Source organism: Convolutriloba macropyga, chromosome 10 (genome assembly GCF_964194025.1).
Source record: "Convolutriloba macropyga chromosome 10, txConMacr16.3, whole genome shotgun sequence".
Taxonomy (NCBI): Eukaryota; Metazoa; Xenacoelomorpha; order Acoela; family Convolutidae; genus Convolutriloba; species Convolutriloba macropyga.
In genome coordinates, this window is record NC_134477.1 from 11,335,063 (window position 1) to 11,355,501 (window position 20,439).

General features: G+C 35.1%; 1 pseudogene; it reads right to left on the reverse strand.

Annotated features, from left to right (window-relative positions):
- Positions 1-20,439, reverse strand: part of LOC142348566 (dynein axonemal heavy chain 7-like) — a 460,211-nt pseudogene that overhangs the window by 85,482 nt on the left and 354,290 nt on the right.

Sequence of the window (20,439 nt, forward strand, 5' to 3'; positions counted from 1 at the left end):
TCGATGTAAGCTAAATCCGATATTGTATTAAAGTAGAGACGTTTGTCATAACTTGTTGATATTGGACTGTCTGCCACAGGTAAACCGTTTCGGCAAAATACAAATCTGCTCAAGGTCGAATTTGCGGAAATTAAATGGATTTTGTCTGTTGTTACAAAGAAACGCTTTGTTAGTGTTCAGACAAATTGCTAGTCTACGAATCGGTTCTCTGGCAAAAATATCTTCTTGTTTCCAACTGTGGAGACCCGTTGATGCCAGAAATGTTTTTGTTAGAGTCTCCAAGTAGGGATACGAAGCTGGACTTGTTAAAAAAGTTTTTTCTATAGTCGATACGACATCATCGTTCAATGTTATCTTGCGCACATACAAATTAGCCTCGACAATTTCTACTTTGTAGTGTTTGGCTGCATCGTCAGACATTATAACAAAATCATCTATTGACCGTCTAAATGCAATGCGAAGTGTCACACCACTTAGCAAATGTCTGTCACAAGTGAAAAAGTCAACTGCAACTTTACCGTAAAATGTGCACTCAGCCGATTGCCTCACTAAGGCTTTCCTTCTGTTCACTTCTCCAGTTGACAGCGCTCCTGGATTTTCTTCGTAGGAGTAGCCCTGACATGCCAACCAGGTGTTTTTTGCATCTTTGTTATGTGAAAATTCTGTTTCAATAAAACTTTTATGAGCATAGTTTCCGTTAGCGTTTGAAATTTTGTCCATTAGCAGACACTGTACAGTCAGAGAATAGTGAATGTAACACATTATTGCAAAAGTAGGGAGAATCTGTTTTTGTAATGTCAACGGCGGCTGTAGCGTCATATTTCAAATCAGCTTCTGATAACTGGACAATTTTACATTTCACTTCCAAGAAAATTTTCTGTAAGTCAATAAAATTGTTTCGGTCACCGGCGACTTCAAATTCTAACATGGGTCCATTTGGACTGTAGACTGGGCCCAACTTTTGACAAAAACTACCATCGAAAGTTACTAAGAGAGAAGGTTTTTCGAACAAATCCAAAGAACTGTGAGTTGCCTCTGATGGTAACAAATTAGCGATCATCGTTCACTCTGGCAAAAAATCTGACCGACTTCTTTTTGGATCTCTGTGCGTTGAAATGGTTTTTTTGCGTTTGTTGATTGCTTTCTGTGGCTTGACTCGTATTGAATTCCTCTGACGTGAAGTATTTCGGCGAGATCCCCCTGTCTGTTTTTTTACAGTTTTTGAGATTGTATTTTTAAACGCCTGTTTAGGAGATTTTTTGCTTCCGACTACATCAAAAATCTCTGGAACACTTTGTTTCAATAGCTCTTTCCCGATACGCTTTGCTGTAGGCAAAATGAAACGACGTGCTAAAGATAGCGCAACACGTCCAATGCCTGCAGCTAGAGCTCCAAAACCACTTCCTCTTTGACGATAATGTCCAGAGAAGTGAGGCAAAGACGTTGCTTGATTGGCATAATAAGAATCCATTTTAAGGGGAAAATTTTTTGAATTGTAGTGTTAGAATAACTTTTCAGTTCCCGAAAAGGGACTAATTGTCCTGTTTCCGTTCTCAGTTCAATTGAAATCGATTGAATTGTGTTGCTTAGGAGCTTCTTATAGTCTAAATTTGTAAAAACTATGCGATGAGTGGGTTCAAGCTCACAAACACTACCGTTTTTCAGACGTTAATTTGAATCAATGACTCGCAAAAGAGGAACCTTAGTGTCACCTACGTATTGGTATTCAATTATGTTGGTGTAGATGAAAATTAGATGTTTTCCAGCACGAAGGTCAGCTGGGAACTCCCCATAATAAGCTTTCGTATGATCACTTTTCATAAAACTGTTTGCATTGGGAATCTTTTTGTACCCAATGTATATTCCATTGCTGTCAGGAATACCCTTAAATCCAATAATGCTTGGAAATTCTTCGCTGGGAAACGTAATTCCTTCATACTTGCCAAATAAAAATTCATATTTCCCAGAGCTCTTCAACTCTCTGAATGAAAAATTGGGCAGGCCAACTGTGCGCTTAATTGTAGCAAGAAGTTGAGCCACTGTATCAAAGGTTCCTGGCATAAAACTAAATTGCTGTCCACTATAAGGTCTAGAAATAACATTGGCTCCCGAAGAAATCTTTTGGGAATCTTCATAGTCTTTTAAGTTGTATACAGTAAGATTTCCGTTTACAATATTTTCTGTTTTTGTTGGGAATATGATTTCACTTAGCGCCAATCACCTGAAAGTTGAATTTCGTCATTAAAAAAATTCCGAAAAGATGCAAGTGTATTTGAATCAAATATTTCCATTGAAGCTGATGAAACAACGTGAACTGTAAACTCGTCTTCAAACCGGTTGTTGGACATTTTAAACAAGAGGGAGCCTGACAAGTTGTAATTCTGGTTGGTAAAATTTGCCTTGAATTGGTTCCTTGTCTGCGTCGGCTATGGTGTATGTTGGTGGGCTTAATGTCGGTATTCCCGTTATTTCAAATACTTCGTCTGTGAATGATTGCATATAACTTTTCCTGAATGCTTTATCTTTTTTAACTACACTCACAAAGTCTCCAATGTAAAACTTGGGCTTCTGAGTTGAGCTTGTTTGTGCTGCTAATGACACTAGTCGTGGCACATCCGTTTTTGAAACTTTACTTGGGGCAAGTTTGGTTACCCGATATACTCTTGAATTGATTGTTTTCACAAATTGGTCTAATTGGTCAATGTAGCTATAGGTCCACTTTTCTTCAAGATACCGATGAATTATCTTTTTGAGAGACCTAATGTTCCTCTCTGCAAAAGCTGACTTTTTTTCGCTAGAGGTACTATATATATGAATTCCACGTTTGGTACACAATTGTTTGAATGCTCCAAGAAATTCTGTACCATCGTCAACCCACACTTTTTCGGGCTGTTTGTTTTTGATCATCTTTTTGAATGCTTCAGCTGCTTCGGTTGCATACTTTGTTTTGATTGGTTCCACCCGTAAATATCTTGACAAACAATCAACCGCTACTAGAAGATACTTTATATTGCGGTTATACTTTGCCAGTTTATCAACGTGTGCCAAATCCAATGTCCAAATTTCATTAATGTCTTTTACAAAATCTTAAAGCCTGGGAAATTTTAATTGAATTGAAAGGTACTTTGTGAAAGACGGTTTTGTCTCCAAATAGGACTGAATTTCACCTAGAGGGAGCTTGCTCTGAGTATGTAAGCGTTTTGTGCTTCCATAGGAAGGTGGTCCTTTTAAATAAAGCTGTTCCAAACGTTTTACTTCAGGAGAAGAAAGACCCTTTCTTTTGATTGGTCTCTTTTTTGTCTGTCGTTTTGTCACTTGTTTCTTCGTAATCTTTGGTTGGGGTTGATTTGGATCCACTACTGCCGGGTTTTTCTCGGCTTGGGTAGAATTCGTGTTCACTTTCCGACGAGTTTTCCAAGATTTGCTTGGCATGTGTATTTGCAACAAGATGAGGTGAGATATTAAGAGCAATTAAAATTTTTGAGTATTTTTTAGTCGGTTGCTGCAGATTGTACAGAAATGTTGAAGCTTTAATGCCCAGTGTTTCTTTATTTACGTGAAGAACGTCGTTCGACTCTACAGTTACTGTTTCAGATTGGTTAATCAAGTCAAGTATGATTTTTGATCTTTTGATTTGGTTTTCATTCATAAAATCTAGCTCTAACAATATGGAGTCGAAATCTTTGCTTTTTTGTTTTTTCATTACTGGTTCAATCTCGCTGTCTTCGCTCATGGGTTCTGTTTTTTCCTCTTCTGCTGTTTCAATCATTTTGTCTGTAGTCTCAACTGGTTCAACTGCTTTCTCTGGTTTTGCCACTGAGTTCGACTGGTTTCTTTGCAAAAGAGACAGCTGTGCAGCTTTCTGCTTATAAAGGGGATTGTCCAAAACTTCTTTTTTTTACCGGTTGATGTGAAGCAAACATTCGTTTTGGAATTAAAATGAATACTTCGGTGTGCATTACGATTTTGTTAAATAACGATAACAAGCGAAACCAACAGTTTGACCAAATCTATTTCTCTAGCGAAAAGTTGCCTCTTTTCTTTCAAACTTGTTTGTCTAGACAATAGTTTTCTGAATGATTTTTCATAACCTTTCACAAAACTTTTTCTTATTGGGACATTACCATTGACAATGTTGAGCAAACATCCGCAAAGGAATTTAATGAAATGATTTGGAGCTCTCTCGATCTTCTCTTTTAGTTTTGTATCCGATATGTTTAGCAGCCGCCCCAGCATACAAACTTCTTTCTCTCTCATCGCTTAAACTTGTAATAACGGCTTTAGCTGATGGCAGATAAAAAATTGATGGTCCTGGAGGAACAATATTTGAACAGTAGCGCAAGAGGTCTGATGTTTTGGGATCCAAATCAATTAAAAAATGACCAAACGGTTCTTTGGTTGCCAGCTCATAGCTTTCCTTTAAAAACTGAGAGTTATTCAACTGTCTACCAATAAAAGTAATCTGTTGTGTGTCACGTGGTGATTTAAACAATATGATATGTGTTGTATTTAGATCAATTGTTCTGGACCATCTGCTTTGCTGGAACAAATTGTGTTTAACATAAATTACACTAATGTTTCTGTGTCGCCCTGCGGTTGCTAATTTTGAAAATTCTTTGTCATTAAAAATTTCTTCAAATGAGTCATCGAACACAAGGAGGCAGTTGTCTAACTCTGGAATGAGTTCAACATTAGAGAATTTTGTAAAATGTATGTTCAGTTTCTTCTCTAACGATTGGAATTTTAGCTGATCATGCTGATAAAAATAATAGATTGTTGAAAATTCTGGGAAAAAAGTGCCAACTAATAACATTTTGAAAATGAGCTCAGTTCTCCCGCAACAAGATGGCCCGCAAACAGCCATGAACAACCGGTCAGAGGTGGAAATAATTTTATTCATAACTTTGGATTTGGAAGAGCGTATCCAGCTGTACAAGAGAGAAGTGAAAACCAAAATGTGGATTCTTCACAGTCGAGATTGAAAGAAAACCAACTTGGCGAGAGACACAGTTATAAGAAAAATTATTATAATGATTTGTGTAAAGTATACAACCTCTGATCGAGGCAATCTCGAATTGCAAGATCGTCTTTCTTGGTGGTTAGCGTCAAAAACCATGTCAGTTATGCCTCCGCCCGAATCTAGTTGATCTTCGGTTTGACTCATTTTGAAACAAAATTATTCAAAAAATGAATTGCTTTTCAAGAATGTTACATAATTATTCAACAATAAAAAAATCATATAAAACATATCCACAGTCGTTGTCTCCTTGTTTGTAAATGATTGTATAGTTTGCATTCATCGAATCTTGTTTATCTCTAAAAACAATTGACTCTACTTTGTTCTCTTGAATCAGCTGCTTGATTTCATCGGGAAGAGTCTCATCGTCCAGAGGCATCAGAATTGGTACTGCACGCTTGGGCGTAGGTAAAGGGGTTAGTTTCAACCTTTTCATTTTCTCTTGTAAAGACATGGTACAATTGAAAGTACTCCAGTAGAGAAAGATACTTCTTGAAAGCTTCTATTTCAGCACCAGCACACACGATCTGCTGTTTTCTCAAAACTGTTTGTCCTCTTGTGTCAATTTTTTCCTCCTTGATAAGAGTAACCGTAAACTGATTTTCAGGCGTTATGCAACTGTAAACTGTCAAATTTGGAGACAAATTCACTTGAAGTAGAGACGGAGCTGGTTTCTCCAACCGACGATTCATTCGTCAGCCACTGGTAAAAGAGTTTTGCCTTCTTATTGGCACAATGCTTGCTTCTTTGTCGTTTTGGGCAACTCAATGCATGTAATTTACAAACTGGTGTCTCCCGATTTAATTTCAAGTGTTCAATTTTTGGGCAAAACAAAGTTTCCAAGTTGATAACGTTCCTCTGTAACAGCTGCCGTAAAGTTTCCGTTTTTTCTAATCCTTTTGCGTAAAAATCAGAAAAGGGAAATCGAAGAACTATACTTTGAAAAATATGTTGCAAATAATGATAAGGGTACTCTCCTGTCTCCCACGAGAGACCATGAAGAAATTTAGATACTCACAGGAAAGATCATTGCTCACTCGAAGAAAGTATGTTAAATGAGTTTAGAGGTAAAAACGAAATTGTATCGTTGTAATTTTTGGTAGATACCGCAAGTTCTTTTATTATAAATCCAGATTTGTTACTTCTAAAGCCTTCAAAATCAAGAACAACTACTCCAGATTTCAACATTCCAGCAAATTGAATAAACTATTTTTGAAGGATTTTACGTATAAACAAAAAGCAATTCCAGTTACATGACCAAGGTACTCATTTGTCACTGGACAAGGTAACACGTAGGAATAGCCTGGACACTTTTCACTATATTCATATACAAAACCGGAAGCGTCGTGCAGTCTCAAAATTTTGAACGATTTAAAATATTTGTCGAGGGCTGAATTGTCGATGCCAATCAAACCACCATAAGGTCGTAGTTTCAAAGCTATATCCAAATCAATCTCAGGATCCAAATGAAGACAAGTAGCTAAAAAGTATAAAAACCGTTCACCGTTTTGTGAATATTCTTTTTCGATTTCCTTATAAGTTTCGTGAATACTCTTCAAATCAACTGTAGCAATTGTAGCCATGTGATTTTATAAACGCTCACTCAAAAATGACTCTAGCCAGGCTTTTACACCCAAATCAACCTACATGCCAATTTAAATGTATCACGCACGCACGGCCGTTGTTTTACATGTAGCGCCGCCAAGGATAACCCCCTATTATCACACGTATTAATTCGAAGGATAATTCCCCTATCTTAGTACCCTATTATCTTACTACTCATAATGTTACATGATTACAATATTACAAAAATTATATATTTCAAAACAGATAAAGTAAGTTTTCAATCATTAAGTATAGAGAGAAATAACACTTAAATTAATTACCAATGCGAAAAAATCCAAACTTTATTTTATAAAAATTGCTTGTGAGAAATCACGAAAACTTGAAGTATTCACAACAAAGGTATGAAGCTTCAGCTATATATAGTCTGTAAACCAAATCAATAACCAGAACATTATCAGGTACTGGTGAATGTAAAGCCCATTTTAATAAAGAGTGTTATAATTCAGCTAAATACCTTTAACTATATATAGATAAAAAGTTCAACAGACAAAAATTCATAATGTTCATGGTAAATGCAGAATTCAAGTTCATTATGTTCATGGTAAATGCAGAATTGAAGTTCATTATGTTCATGCTAAGTTCAGAATTGTACTCTGAATTTTATCATGAAATGTCTAATAAGTGCCATGATAAGAACTCTGGCCATAGTAAAAATCATAATGAAAATTTTATTATTCAGTACTGAAATATCATGAGACTCAGGTCCGGGTTTCTTATAAGATCTTGTACGCGATTAAAAAAGTCAAATAATCAGAATCTTTAACGTGTAACAGCTGACGATAAAAAATCTAATTGAGTAATATCCAAAATCTTAGACGGTAAAATTTCTTTCAAAATTACAGCGGTAGGTTCTTAATTGCCGCCATTGATATTGACAGTGTTTTTTTCCTCTTGAATGGTCTCAGTATAAGTAACTAAAAGAATTTCGTACATACAATCTAATTTTGAATAGCTCTCAAACGGTGCTGAAACAGACAAATTGCCTCCTAGCATTCGTTCAGTACGACGCTTTCTACTCTAATTTGTTTAATTATTCGAAGCTTGAATATTTGGTACTGAAAACAAATTTATTATTATTATTAACATCAAAATATTCACAAAAAATGGCAGATCAAGATCTTGGTGCTTTATTCCATGTCTTGTCAACAACGTCAAGATCTTGCTTGTCACGGCATCATAAGGTGCATCGAGATTTCTTTCACTGGGCGATGACACCCCAATAATCAATAACAGCCTTATTTTCTGGTACCTGAAATTTAACTTTAAATTTTTCAGCGCTAGCTGTTACGAAAAAACAGTTTCTAATAGTCCATTGTTTTTCGTATGCCACTCGAGTTTGGTTACGCTCATTGGGGCGGACATTGTGTAGGCCTATTGGCCTCGTCGTCCGCCCTCTCAAGGTGTCGTATCCGGTGTCAGGACAAAATGCCCAAAGCCAAAAAACCCAATGTGACAAAATACTCAAAATATTCCCAATATTTTATTCTAACGTTGAAACTATCAGAACGATTATTTAGCATAATATTTAGTTAGTGCGTTTGGCCATGTAACCGTCGTATCCAACACAACGTCTTTCACCTTTTTTGTATTTAATGATATAAATAATTTAAATCTATTCATTTATTCTGGAAAAATTAATTCTTTCTTCCTTGTCATGCATCCCTACACTTGTTCGAACGTACATTCCTGAAGGGTCGAGTGAAGGCTCCCAAGTAAGCTACAATTCCACTGGACACGAGGACATCTCCAATGAGAGCAATGTATCTCTCTCCCAATTGGGCGGCTTGGGATATCCACCTCGCCTTCTCACCTCCAAGACCACCCAGAAGCTGTTCAGCGCGCTCTAGTTTCTTCTCACAGAGGTCAACCTGACAACATTAGCAAATATAAGATTCAAATTTTGTCATGCGTTCCAGTTATAGTTCTAGATCTTTGATCACCGAAAATTCATTCACAAATGTAACAGGGAAATAACAGCTAAATGAACAAATATTGAATTTGAACTATTTTGAAATTTTGAATTAAAAATTTTTTCTCTGAATTTAAACTCTGAAGTTAATTAAAATCGTGTAAATAATATTGAAAACTTACAATTTCAATAATTTTAAACTTATGTCAAAATGTGCCTAAAAATGGGCATAGTAAAAGCAACTTAGAGCAAAATTGGCATAAAATTTAATTTTTTTAACGCTCACTGTGCGTTATTTAAAGCTAACAACTATCGATTATATTATTATTTTTCCAACACCCCCCCCCCATAAATTGCGTATAAGGAACACTAAAACATCCCTCTTTTAAAAACATCTTTCGGGACATAGCAGAAAATGTGTTGTCTGCATCAAAGATGTAGTTTAGCCACTCTTTATCATTTGAGCTCTGCAATCACAGTTGCATCAGTACTCTGCGATGTTATTTCTGTGACAATCACTCATATATCTTTTCTTGGCCTTACACGGTATTTCCTACTAGAAGACTTTCATTTCAGACGCTAACTGTGCACAGAGATCGCACCCAGTTTTGTCTTCCAGTAATCATCAATTTTCAGTTATACAGTGTAGCAATCATTCCAAGCTCCTTCACATCTCGACTATACTAACCTTGCGTTCTTAGCCTACTAGCAATAGTTTTAGAGCGACTATAGTTCACAAGAGAGTTTATTTGAAGTCTAGTTAAATCACTACTAAAGGGTCAAACTTCGGTAACTTGTCTCGATTTCACTTTCGTTACTTTGTTGAAATTCGTGTCAGTAAGACCCTCTTTCGCTCATTGGAGACATTACCAACAGGTTGAAGTCGGCGCGACATGACAACTAGAGTCACTTTTATAACAGGGCCCCGCCAACAACCATTTGGCTCCCTTCTTTCAAGTGCGCTGTTCCAAGCTCTTCCTCAACGCCCTCGTCTCAAACTCTTGACAGCGCTGATGATAATCGGACTGGCAGGAAATTCCGAGCAAAGTTTGTTTTGAGTCCAAGGTGGCTTGTTCAGTGCTTACTGTTAGATTATCCGCATAGATAACTACCACCAACTGGGGCTGGTAGTAGCTACCTAGGGGCACCACGTGAAGGTTCTGGATCACGTCTACAACCTGGATTACTAATCCTCCAAAGAAGGTGTTTGTCTCAGCAATCTGCTTCTATGTCCCCCAACTGTCATGTCGAAAACTGTTCGCAATTTTTCTTTTTGTTGTGAAAGAGAAGTTTAAAAAGAGTAGCTACTTTAGTCAAGCTGACCTATTCAAATGAGAGAAACGAGTAGTTTAGGTGAGCGTGAAAGCTGATGAAACTGCTTTTAAAGTCCCGAAAGATTGTTTTAAGGAGACTTGATGCTCACTGGACTCATCTTCTTAAGAAGCTGGACCTCACATGGTCTTTGCACCGATGCTCGGGTCTTCATGGCTTGGAATTAGTTCCTCTAAATGTCTGATGACTAACTAGATAAGGCTGCGGCCAAAGCGGAGGTGGACAACATCCCTAATTTTCTTTTTACCACAATTTTCTCGGCGCAATATCTTTTGAAGAGAGATAAAGAAGTGGTATCATTGAAAAGCTCTTGAAAACTTAGAATATTAATTAATTGTTATCATTTTTCAACTGTTTTTGTTTCTCAGAAAAATTTAAGGACCAATAATTCTTAAATTTTATTCATAATTTTGACGCCATAAGGTTTCAATGGGGCATAATTGAATAATTCAATGGTCAGTACATTATATCATCTTTTTATGAACACAAAAACTGTGGTCACGTTAACTGGTCGGATATATTGGCGTTCTACTGGTTTTTGAAATTCGAAAAAAAATTGAATTGTAATGGGGCGTTGTCTCTTTTGAGAACTGTTCTCAATTTTTTTTCCTTTTTGTCAGAGAAGTTTAAAAAGAGCAGAAACGAATAGTCTCCCTTTTGAGTCATGCCTGAAGAAATTAACCTTTTCAATTTGGAGCTAAAGTTTTTAACATTGTTTAGAATCCTTTTTTTCAGAAAAACCAGTAGTTTTTGTTAATTTTGCCTTCTTTTTCATGCTGTTTATTCTATCAGATAGTCTCTTTAACGACAAAAAACTGAGTCAGATTAAAAGGCTTCAATTCGTATTTATTATTTTATACCATTTTGACACTTATTTTTAAAATAGCATAAATTGTTTTAGTTTTAGTGAAACTGTCCTTCTTTTCGTAAACCTATTACTTAGTCTCATTAATGGATGATATTTTTGACCCTCTCACGAGGGGTACATGAATCAAAATAAAAGTTTATATTTATATCTAACGTTTTTAACGAACGTTGACACTCCTTTATTTGAGATTATCAGTAAATTTTGCGTTTTTTTGTCGTGTTATCTCGTCTTCTCATTAATTACTCTTCTCGTTGGCTCCTTATTGACGCATAGATGAAACTCTCATTTTTGTTATTAACTATCTAACATTTTTGACTATTTTGTCTATACTTGACTTCGAAACTTTTGGTTGTTTTGTTTGTCTTATCACGCAGTCTCATCAATGACAGGTCTTTTAGAATTTATGCTTAAACACAAATGAAGCTATTTCTCAACTTCATCTTGTAGCTATTGACTTTATTCAATTTAAGACCTTATCTTTTTAATTTGTTCATCAATTGGTTTTGCCCTCCTAATCTGTGCATCAGTAGTTCAAACATTGCCTTTCTAATGAAATGATATTGAATCTCTTTGATGACAAACTGTCGCCATTTGTTTTTTTTCTTCGAAACGATTCTCTTTCACTATGTATTTACACTGACAAATTAAATTTTGAAAATTTATACTATATAAAAAATATTTCGGTTTGTGAAGCTACAGTTATTATCATAACACAGCGGTAAAAAATAAATTGTTCAGGAATTTTCTCTCTTTGATTTGTGTTAAAAACTCACTATATTAAACATGAAAACTGAAAAAGTTTTAAAAATAAAAAAGTTACAAAAACAAATATTTTGTGATACAACGTTTTTCTCAAATAAAAAAAATGAGAAACCTTTTTGTGTTTTTTTTGCTCTGTAAAAAAATAAAATAATATAATTCATGTTACCCTTGGGCAAAATATTCGGGAGCCAAACTGACAGAAACAAGAAAAACAAAGCAGGGCAAGTCCTGACCTACAATTCAAAAAATTTTCATAGACTAAACAAAAAACTAGACCTAGAAATGATTGGGAAGACAACGCGATCAAAACAAATTAAAAAAACGGTATAAAACGAAGTGAAATTGTCGCGTGTAAAAATAAAGCTACTAGCGAAAAGGCGAACTTTTGTCCAAACGCAGTTTTCTCACTCAACTTTTAACTTATGAGCAACAAAAAATTTCACGACACAAAACCACTTGCTTTTTTTGCTCCATTTCCTGTTTCGGCGAGACCAAAATCACTTCAACTTGACCTCCAAAATCATGAAAATGTGTGAATAGATCTTAAAAAAACCTAGCCGGAAGAATTTCAGAAACGACTTGAAGATGTCTTCATAAAAAAGCAGCCTGTCGAATAACTAATTTCTAATGGAAGTGAGCATCAAGAAAGAGAAAAGACCATCTTAATTAAAATAAATAAAATTTAACAAAAAAGTAATCTGAAGCAAAAAAAAAATACGAACATTCAATTACAGTTTCAATTTGTAAAAGTAAAAATACAAATGGGAAACAAATCAAGCAATTAAGACAACTTCATTTCTCACTCAAGTGCGGACAAGCCAAAATAAACAAAAACATCTCTAAAAAACTGCTTGGTACCAAAGAACCTGTCTTTAAATTGTAATAGAAATTGCCCACGATCATTAGCCTTAAATTGAGTTACAATTAAAAGCATTAAATTACAAAATGTGCCAAAAATCGCTATAATAGACTCAAAACAAGAGCATTAGTTGATAAACATTTAAATTAGCGTAACCCCCTTTAATTGTCAAGAAACTTGGAAACACCATCAAAACAAACTTTAAAATCATAACATTAGTCTACAATAATATTTAAGACATAAGTTTTTCAAAAAACAAAAGAAACAGCTTGAAAAAGCCGCACGTGAACAAAAAAAAAATTACACGCTTAGCAAAAAAATTCTTACACCTACATTTCTCGCTCTGTTTCAAAAGGAGGCATAAATAAAAGAACCACTCTCTCTTTTCTTCGAAATTGTTCGCTGAAACAATTTTATTCACCACCTGAATTTCCGGATTTCTTGCTCGCTCACTCATTAAAAAAACAGAAAAAAATAAAGCCTCTTCGGGTCTTAATAAAAAAAGACAGCGACGGATCCAACACAATTCAGATTCTTTCAATTGTTAAGTGTGGCTGTCATAGAATTCCATCAGGTACACGCTGTTGGAACAATAACATGGAATGACCTTAATATTTTCAATGGATATCACAACCGCTTAAGTATTCATTCCGCACTATATATAATTTCAATTAACTTAGAATCTAAATTAGTAAAAAGCAGAATGTTTTGGTTGCTCAGCCAATTTCTAGAAAAAGTTGGCGAAAATTTGAAGGTTTAAAAAGTAACGCGAATTATACCTTAGCTGGACCCATGAAAAGAATTAAGTTCGGTTTTAACTAGGAACCTCGACTGTGTAATTATGGTCAATATTGCCCCCACTAGACTTTTAAAGTCTTTTCATTAGTCGAGGTCTAGACCCGGGTTAAATAAAGAGAGAGCGCTAGAACATTTTACAATAGATGGACTAAATATCGCCAACCTGGTTCTCAAGGTCGATTTTCTTCTGTTTGTTCTCTTCTAACTTGGATTGGAGTCTCTGCAATTTCTCCTGAACTTCCCTCAAGTCACTTCTCTTCTTCTCAAGTGCTTCCATAGCTACTGCCAATTCCGCCTCCGCTTCTTTCAGAGATTCCTTCTTTGGAGCCACAATCTTCGCAACTCTGCGAAAGGCAAAAATGGTCGAACCACTAGTTTTTCGAAGTAATAAAAAACATTGCATTTACACAGGTCGCCACTTCTTAGCAGTCATACAAGGATCATATATGATGTCATACAAATCATAACGTATTTCCTAGTACAATCCTTGTATAACTAATAAGAAATCATACATGATCCTTGTATGTACCAAGAAATCATATATGACCCTAGAATGATTACCAAGAATCATACATCTATTTCTCATAAATCTTTTCGCCATTTATATTCTTTAAATTTTATTTGGTAACGCATCACCTATGTGATTCCCCGGCATCACTCTTTATATGTTGATAAATATGACTATTATATGACTATTTTTATTTTTATTTTTATTTATAGTCATATAAGTTAAGGTTTATAAAAAAATACTAAATTTGAAACAATAGAGAATCGTACGAATAATTTTAGGTCTAAAAGAACAGAATCTTCTAATTCTATGCGTCCGCTTCTTTTAAGAACGTGTTCTTCGCTGCCCTAATTCTAACAAACTTACAAATCTTGAAAAAACATTAATGTAATTCTGTAACTTCCATGAGTTTTACCTTAAAAAGTTAAATTGTTACTTTTCACCTAACGTTTACATTATTTAAGCAAAAATGTAGGCTGGCTATTGTGAGGTGGGTCTCCCCAACTCTCCCCGACTCCGACTATTGTCCCCAACTGGCAGATTTTTTTAAAAAAAGATCACTAACTTGTCATAGGAGTCCATTGCCCTGACCCATTTGCATAGACCCTCGCATGCAGTTGAGGCATTTTTGATTTTCTCTGGAACAAATTCAGGGTTTGGGATGAATTTTTCCCTGATTTGCTTCATTATCTGTACTGGAATGTTATCCTGAAAAACGCATCGAAAACCTACACTTGATTCAAAATTATTCTTAAATAACTCAAGACAATCTAATAAATTTATAACCTATTAAAAATAATTAACAATCTAACATTAACAAATTCTAATACTAAACGTTCAATTTTTCCCTTCAATGTGGTGACCAAGGCTGGGGTGCTAGCTTTAATAGCTATTCCAAATTACATATGAACAAATTGACTAAGATGACAAAGCGTTGATACTACTTAACAAACGCCTTTTGGTCTCTGGTCTATTCTACCCCACCTCTGTGTACGTAAAAACCCCACCATTCAGCCTCATAGAGCATTTCTTTACCAATCCATAATTAGAAAATGCGTCCAAACCATTACACAAAACCGTTCTAATTGAAAACACGTTTCGTCATAACTCTGTTTCGATATATAGACCTATACATACCCGGGTTGAGGTCGTGGAAGTATGAACCAGACGATCCAGACACAAAACACCCATGACTCGACAGTCCAGACAATAATTGGAGTATGAATCGAAACTCCGGGAAATTGTGCGAAATTGTGCGAAATAGCGCGAACAATCAGAAATTGTTCGACAGTGGTTCGACAAACCAGACAGTGCGAAACTGCGCGACAGTGAGTCAATAGACCAGACAATAACAGAATTATTAACACACTTAAAATAACAAACTAAATAATTTTTAAAAATAGGTCTTTTTGATTAGGTCTTAGAGTTGTCCAAAGTGAACGAAACTCGGCATGGAGTCTTCTATGAGTACCTAGAGTCTAAAGCGAAAAGATTTTTTGCTATAGCTTGTCTAGGAAAAAAGTTAGTTTTTCATACGGAAATTTGCGAATTTCGCAAGTAACGAATTTTAAAAATAGGTCTTTTTCATGGGGTCAAGGAGTTGTCCAAATCAAACCAAACTCGGCATGGAGTGTCCCATGAGTACCTAGAGTCTAAAGCAAAAATAGTTTTTGGTATAGCTTGCCTAGGAAAAAAGTTGGGCTTTCATACGGAAATTTGCGATTATTTCTAATAAGTAATTTTAAATAATTTTTAAAAATAGGTCTTTGGAACATTGGAACATTATGTGCAATCGCATATTAACGAGCCTCCTTGTTTATTCTGGTTTTAATCTATATTATATTTATTATTATACCTTTATTATTATTTTACTTTGTCTGTTTAGTGTTTCTGTTTTGGAGAGAGCTTTTCGAGCCTAGTTTTTTTTTCTAGTGCTCTGCTCAATTCTCCTATAGTTGTTTGTTTGTAACTCCGCCGTAGCCGGTCCCCAGCCCGGTTGAGAGAAGGAGGAGGGAAACACACCCAAAACATACTGGAAAATCTCAAAAAAATGTTCGTTAGTTCAACTGTAGATTTTTTCCGACAGTATTTAACCTATTTCAGCTCTCGAAACGTCGCTACGTTGATTTATGATTTGAAACGGTAGGATTATGACTCGACAGACCGGGTCATTGTTCCGAAATACCAGATTTATGAATCGAAAGACCGGGTCATTGTTCCGAAATACCAGATTTATGATTCGAAATACAAGATGCATGACTCGAATTATGTAGATTTATGATTCGAAGTACGGGCCGCATGAATCGAATTACGTTGATTTATGATTCGAAGCACTAAGATTATGACTCGACAGACCGGGTCATTGTTCCGAAATACCAGATTTATGAATAGAAAGACCGGGTCATTGTTCTGAAATACAAGATTTATGAATAGAAAGACCGGGTCATTGTTCCGAAATACCAGATATATGATTCGACTTACCGGGTCATTAACTTCTTCCGGGTCCGTGTATTTAACGACCCGGAATGACACCCCCCCAGACGACGTTTTGTCGAGTCATATTTCTACCACCTCGCCCCGGGTAGCGACTCAAATATCACTTTTAAATCACATATTTATTGTCATTCAAATTCTTCCCATATGTTCCCTGGCATAAACCCGGATGTTTGTATTACCTTGTCAAATGCTTTCAAGTTGTCCAGGAACTTCATATCACCCAGCAGCCTCTTACTGGGTCCCCAGTAGTCCAGGACCATCTTGCCGGTGCCAGAGGGGTCTGGAACCCTGTCAGGTTTAGCATTCTTCAGAATACACACTGCTTCCATTACTAGCTTCACACCCGCTGGAGGGTTCTTCATCGCTTTCACGATCGTGATATCCTTAACAGAAAAAAATAGCCAGGAAAGCTATGATTTTATATTCCGATAAATAACACCCTGCCTCCGTAGAGCTATCTGTTAGTTAGCATTCTGGGATGTGGTGAACAACAAGAAAAAGGGGCAGTTGGTCCGCTGAGATTACACAGAAACCACAATTATAATTGTGACTATATTCCACCACAACTTTTAATAAAACAAACTTATAAGCAGTTCTGCCTCGTCAAATGGTGTCCTATGGAGATGAAGGCATTTGTCCTTTTACAGTAATCTTAGCTAATTAAAAAAAACTCTTCACTCTTGTTAACTGAGGTCGATTGGAAATCTTGCAGGAATTTTGCAACACTGGGAATCATCTTACCGGATAAGCTTTAATTGTTCCGACCCCTCTTGAGGGGGGGGGGGGAATTATATACTCAACTGGGTTTTTTTTGTTCAGTCAATTTTGGCCGATCGATATATTCATCGTAGAGAGTTGAGACTGGTATCATTAGAAATCTTGTCCAGCGTAGAATATGGAATTAAAAAGATTTTTTTTTCGTTTTTACAGGGAGTTATCGCGGTTTAAACTTTTCAGAAAATAGAGTGAATTCCGTTGATTTCATTCAAGTTTTTTCGGCATTTTGACTAAAATTTCGCCGATTTTGATAAAATTTAATAAAGTTTTTCATGAAAATGTTGTTGACTTTACGTTTAAAGACAAAATACATTGTCGGCTGTTTTCATTGAATATTTTTTGTCATAAATTCTGGCTAAAAATTTCACAAAACTCAGACTTTTTCATCAAAAACAGCACGAAATAAGTTTCTTTAGTCCACTCTGATTAAATTTGCAGGAAGTGCACACCCAAACACCACTAACACAATATTTGTAGACTGAAAAGGGGGCTAATTTGAATTCAACTTCCGTTGAGAGTGCTCTGTAAAAAAAACTTTGCCGTTTTTTGCTAACTTTATTCGTTGATTATCAAAAACGCAGCATTTACTTTTGATTTTTTAACAAACAAAAAATCTATATCAATGACATTCCAAAAATTAGATATTCTTAATTGACAATCAACATTAGCGGGACTAGTTCTCTACCAATCTTGAACCGTATAAAAAAATTCGACCTTTTTTATATTAATTAGATAAGAGAACATTTCAAATCAAAGCTCACTGCTGATATGTCCAATTGGCCTCCTAATTAGCTCAAAATTAATTTAACTGGTTGATTGCTTGAAAGCTTATGACTGTTTTGACTTTTAAAATATTTGATTTTTAATTGAAAAATGGCTTGTTGAACTTTGACTCCATTTTTCTCTTTTTTTTTTGGTCAACTTGTAGCTTAGTGTCATTAATCAACGAGTGCTCCTTCTTTCTGCTGAATTCAAATTTAGTCTTTATTGCGGTATTACGCCTTAAGTAATGGTGTTTTAACTTTGATACTGCTAGATTTCAGAATTTTTTTTTTAATTTTTAGGTATTTGCCAATTTTTCATGTTTTCTAATTTTGTCAAATTATCACGTTTATGTCAGTTCATATATCACATTTTTCGCATTCATATAACGCACAATTGATAATATTTAAATCCTTAAAGATACAGATTGTGGTTGTTTACCGCTTCGAAAGTACTTTCTCGGAGAATTTAATTGAATTTTTTAGTTTTGTCTCTAACTGTCGTTTTTACTTTGTCTTTTTAGTCATATTTAATTTGCTGCACAATGACCCGGTTTGATTGGCTTCTCCTGGAAGAGTAGATGGGCCGATGTTCTGATAATAGAAAACTGATAATGGATCATTTCATGACTTTGAAAACAATTGTTTTCCAAAATGAAAAAAAAACACTTCAACTTCGCAATTTTGTTCCTTTTATTGTCCGTTTGTTACCTGGTCTCGTTAGTTCAAGGTTAAAAATGACATTATTTTTGTCAGGGGAAGGTGTCAAAAGGGACTGGTGTCACAAAATCTAATGTTTTTAAAGAATTCGTTGTGACTTTACTGGCTTCGACATGGGTTTTTCAAAAAAAAAAAAGTAAAATAATTTTTGATTTTTGTCATATTTGACGTTATTTTTGTAGACGTAAGACTTGTTGTGGATAATGGCAGGTCTCAAGGGCTTCCTTTGGAAGAATAAACGAACCTATTCAATTTTTTCTTTTTGTAATTCATGGCTTTCATGTCTTTGGAAATAAATTTTTTTCGATAAAAACAAGTTTTATATAATCTTGCTTTTTTTCTTTTTGGTCTAATTGTTACCTAGTTTCATTAATGAGAGGTCAAAATACTTTTCCTGCGAAGGTGTCAAAAGGGATTGGTGTCACAAAATCTAAAGTTTTAAATGAACTCGTTATGACTTTACTGGCTTCCACACCGGTTTTTCACAAAAAAAAGTAAATGAATTTTTGATTTTTTGTCATATTTGACGTTCGTTTCGTAGACGTAAGACATATTCTGGATAATTGCAGGTCTCAAGAGCTTCCTTTGGAGGAATGGACGAACCTATTCAACTTTTTCACTTTGTAATTAATGGCTTTCATGTCTTTTGAAATAAATTTTTTTCTAAAGAAAACAAGTATTACATAATTTTGCATTTTTTTCTTTTTTGTATAACTTTTGCTTATTTTCATTAATGAGCGGCCACATAATACATTATCGGTGTTCGGCGAAGGTGGAATCGAACATACTTTGGGGGCCAAAGTATGGCTTTACAGCTTCCAAAGCATTTTCTTGATTTACGGCTTCCAAAGCATTTTCAAAGCAAGTTTTAATTGATTTTTAGTTTATTGTCTATTTGTTGTTCTTCTTGTAACTGCGTAAAAAATTGAATACCAGGAGTTCTTAATTTCCTTCAATAGAAGCAATGGTAATTGTAAAACTATGGGATATTTTAGTTGATTCCTAATGGTTTTCATTAATTTGAAATTAATTGTTTTTTTTTTAAATTCAGCGAATTTTCTAACTTTAAAGTTTCTGTTCTTTTTTGTCTAATTGTTACCAAGCCTTATTATGAACTGGTGAAAAACCATTGTTTCCTGGTGAATTACAAGTTAGTTTGTTTATTTTCAGTTTTATCTGACGCTATTTTGACTTTGTTATTAAGTTTTGTTTTTTAAAACGGACATAATTTTTTGATGTAATTTATGTTTGTTGTCGTGGTTGTTTGATTTTGGCGTTCGTCTTCACTCGCTTTCTTAATATCGGCATATCTCATCAATCTAATGCGTCATTTTTTTACTCCACTGAGTTTGCTTTGGAGGCTATCTTTTCGTTCATACACCAGTTTTTTTTTGAAAAATACTTGAATTTTTTGTGTTTTTCTTTCTGTTCCTCACTTGGTAGACAATTATGCCAAAATTGTGGATGAGCGGGGTCGGAACTTTTTATTTGCAATCGCACATTACCGAGCCGCCTTGTTGCAATAACCGTTCAAGGTCTTACAACCGTTGGAGTTCGTCAAGGGAACCTGAAACAAGGAGGCTCAGTAATGTGCATTCGCACATTAAGTTCCGACCCCGCTCATCTACATTTTCACTTAATTCTCTACCAAATGAGGAAGAGATAAAAAAAATTAACACAGCAAAATGTCGTTCAACAAACTAATAAATGAACAAATTTACATTAGAGGGCCTATGATACCTGTGACTACCATAAAATGACTACGAGAAAAAACGGCGATAAAAATCAAATAGTTTCAAATATTAATTACGACCAAAACTCCTGTCCATTTTTTGAAAATCATCAATAACCAAATCAAGATGGCATCACATAAAAATTATACTAAGAAGGTTAACATGTACTTTATTAGAACAAAATATGGAACTTATCCTCAATGCGACATGGTAACAAGTCGACAAGAAATGAGCAAAAGGGCAAAATTTAATAAAACGTTGCTTTTTTGAAAA